The sequence below is a fragment of the Drosophila miranda genome, chromosome 2, assembly GCF_003369915.1.
Source record: "Drosophila miranda strain MSH22 chromosome 2, D.miranda_PacBio2.1, whole genome shotgun sequence".
NCBI lineage: Eukaryota > Metazoa > Arthropoda > Insecta > Diptera > Drosophilidae > Drosophila > Drosophila miranda.
In genome coordinates this window covers 30,107,559-30,110,986 of record NC_046675.1, presented here as the reverse complement: position 1 = coordinate 30,110,986, position 3,428 = coordinate 30,107,559, and the positions used below count along the sequence as shown (strand labels likewise).

The following is a 3,428-nucleotide window of genomic DNA, read 5'->3' as shown; positions in this document are numbered from 1 at the left end:
AGCCGTCGTAGCCGCTGAGAGGAGTAGAAGAGAGGAAAATGGACATGGTAGTTATGTATCGGAGGTAGAAGGGAAGGAAGTGTGTGTCCCGAGTTGTGGTCCAGGTATTACCAGGTGGTAGTAGCCTCGTTGTCCGACTCGTGGAGCTCGCTGTCTGGATCTGAAAAGAGGAAGAGGTGCCGGAGGATCTGTCGAGTCGTGGTCCGGGTTATGTCCAGAGGCATTAACGTCGTTGTCCGATTCTGGGGGATCCACGGTGATCTGAGGGAGGAAACAGCAAAGGGAGTTGACACTTAGAAAAAGTAAGCGAAGGTAAATAGCAAGGGGAAAAGAAGGGGGTCCGCTCACCTGCAAAACAATTAATGCAGTTGTCTCTCGTCCCACCAAACAAATTAAAGGTGAATTTTTGTCTGAAGCAGTTTGGAAATTATATGTTTTTTTTGTTAGTGATTTAGCAGACTATTGGAAAGCCGAAGCAAGAAAACCCAAAGGGAAATCATTTTTTTTGAGGACTGACGATCCTCGCTAGCATTGTTTGGAAGCAATTTTAGAAGTAGGCATTAGGCAAGTCATCGGAAAAAGAGTTTTTGTTTGGGAGAGGAAGTATTTAGTTATTTAGTGTTGCATTTAATTAGGCGATTAATTGTAGATGTAGGTGTTTATTTATTTGATTGAATCAGCTTGGATATTTAGATTTATCAATTTATTGATTTAAATTAACCGATTTATGTATTTAAATTTATTTATTTGCTTATCTAAACATTGAATTAATTATTCACTTATTTATTTATTGCACTATTTATTTATTTGTTTTCTCGTTACGATTGAAGGTATTGAGGATTATTTAGCCAGGAACTAGGTGTTTAGTGGAGTAGGGTAGTCAGATAATAAACAATCCAATTTATTTATCACCAAGATAGTTAAGTAAATAGGGAATAGACAAAGGAAAGGAGTACGTTAGGAAAATTGGTTGATGAGTGACCCGGAGATTTTTAAAGGGTCGGGAAAGACAAGGCGTAGCCCAGAGGCACAGCGCAGGTACCAGCCGTACAACATGCCGACGACTCGGTGCCAGGACGGTAAAGCCGGCAGTAGGCCGGAAGGGCCGTCGCAAGTGCCGGAAAACGTACATGCGGGGTTGTACCAGGAGGACCCAGAGGCCGGAGCGGTAGGAGGTCAACAGCGAACCCGTAAGGACCTGGTGTTACCGTCCGAGTTAAGCTCAGCTGTGAACGCAGCCTTAGCGCAAGCACAGGAGACCTACCAAGCGTCGCTCGGGCAGCAAATGGAAGCGCTGAGATCGTCAATGCAAGCAGACATGCTAGAGTTCATGCGAGAGATCAACGCTGTGGTGGGTTCGTTAAAAGCGGAGCGAACGGCGAGTGATGCGAATGGAAGGAATCGGGGACCAAATGCAACCAGTCTGGGAGGAGGTCAACAGGAAGCACCCGCGAACCAGCAAGCACATCCAACGCACTTGTTCGTGGACAACCGAACATTGGAGGCCGATCAGAGGACCCAAGCCGATCAGAGACCCGTGGAGGAGTGGCTGTTCAACGGGATGGGCGCAGGAGCAAACCCTAACAGGAATCGACCGAGTTTCGGAGAGGCTAGGCAGGAGCAAGTGCAGATACGAAGATGGGGACTTAGCTTCGACGGCGATCCAAAGGGGATGCCCGTGGCGGAATTCATATTCCGGGTGGAGCATCTACAGACGTCGTACCAGGTACCGTGGGCGGAGGTGTTGAAAGCCTTTCACACATTGGTCAGTGGCCACGCAAGGGATTGGTACTGGATGCATGTTCGGACGGTAGGAATGCCGGACTGGCCGAATCTGAGATATGGTCTCCAGCAGCAGTTTCAAGTTCGTCGGACAGAGTTCGAGCGAGAACAAGAGCTCAGGGAACGCCGACAACGCCACGGGGAGGTCGAGATTGCTGAATACGTTCTCGGATTATGATCTAATAAAGATCATAAAGATCAATATTAGGGATGCAATTTCGAGGGTGATTTATCCAATGCAGACACCAAATCTCCAGAAGCTGCGAGAAGAGTGTGCGGACGCCGAGAAACTGCTGGCGACGCGATGGACAAGGAGCGGTCCAGACCATGGGGGTAGTAGGCGCAGGGAAGATCACAAAGTACATGAATTGGATGCGAACACTCACGACCCGGAGGAACAGACCGAGGCACTGGATGCTGTCCATAGGACGAGGGAATCCGGAGGCGACCGCAGCCAGCTGAAGTGCTGGAATTGCGCTCAGCCGGGTCACACCTATTTTGAGTGTGAGTCGGCCGTACGTAACCTGTTCTGCTACAAGTGCGGGCTGGCCGGGGTCATCCTCCCTAAATGCCCTAAATGTCGGCCGGGAAACGCGAAAAGGAGCACGACGCAATTGGAGGAGTCGAGTTCCACGTCGCCGCGAAGCAGCCAATAGATAGGCCCTCCAACGTTAAATTAGATACCCCTAAGGAAAGAAGTAGCAATAAGAATATTTACACTACCATATATAAGGTTAACCAAGCGGTATTACCCGAAGCTAGATGGTCCAAGCGCAAGCCGATAAAGGAAAGACAGCGGCAGTACGAACAGGCCAGGAATCGGATAATGGGGGACGAACTCGATGAGAGTATCCGAACGGGAGCAGTCAGAGCACAGCGGGCTCGGGACAGGTTTCAGGGGCGCAAGAGAAGGCGGCTCCAGGTGTGTGCTGCAGTCCACTCGGCAATTCGTCAGGATGACAGGCCATTCGCACGAGTGAAGTTGGGCCCCAGGACGCTGATGGGACTACTGGATACAGGGGCATCGGTGAGCCTTTTGGGGAAAGGTGGCCTGGAACTGATAGGAGAATTGGAGCTGAAACTTCAAGACATAAAGAAATTCTCAGTACAAACAGCGGGCGGCACTCCTCATAAAATACTGGGACAAGTGTCGACGGTAACGACGTATGGAGGCCAGAAGCAGACTATGGAGTTGTTCCTGTGTCCCTCGCTGAAACAACCGCTGTACCTAGGGGTCGATTTCTGGCGGAAGTTTGGTCTGGCTCCGCATATAGTAGGCCTAGAACGACACAAGGAATTAGCCGAAATTGATGCTGAGGTGCTGACTAGGAGTAGACCAACGGAACCTCACGAGTTGACGCACACGCAGCAGACACGTCTGGACCAGGTGAAGAACAACTTCAGGGCATTCGACACACATGGTTTGGGAAGAACGACGCTCGAAAGGCACGAAATTCAATTAATCGAGGGAGCCGTACCCGTAAAGGAGCGATTCTACCCGGTGTCTCCCGCGGTGCAAGAGCTGTTGTTTGCCGAGGTGGACGAAATGTTGCGTCTCGGAGTCATCGAAACCAGCGAGAGCCCGTGGAGCAACCGCGTGACGCTGGTACGGAAGCCGGGAAAAAACCGATTGTGTCTGGATGCGC

General features: G+C 50.2%; 1 long non-coding RNA gene across 1 annotated transcript; it reads right to left on the bottom strand.

Annotated features, from left to right (window-relative positions):
* Positions 1 to 2,219: 2,219 nt before the first annotated feature.
* Positions 2,220 to 2,936, bottom strand: LOC117187215. Its single transcript, XR_004471971.1, has 3 exons — positions 2,892 to 2,936; positions 2,535 to 2,839; positions 2,220 to 2,468 (listed from the first exon to the last, which is right to left on the bottom strand). It is a non-coding gene; the product is annotated as an uncharacterized LOC117187215 (long non-coding RNA).
* Between the last annotated feature and the right edge of the window lie 492 nt (positions 2,937 to 3,428).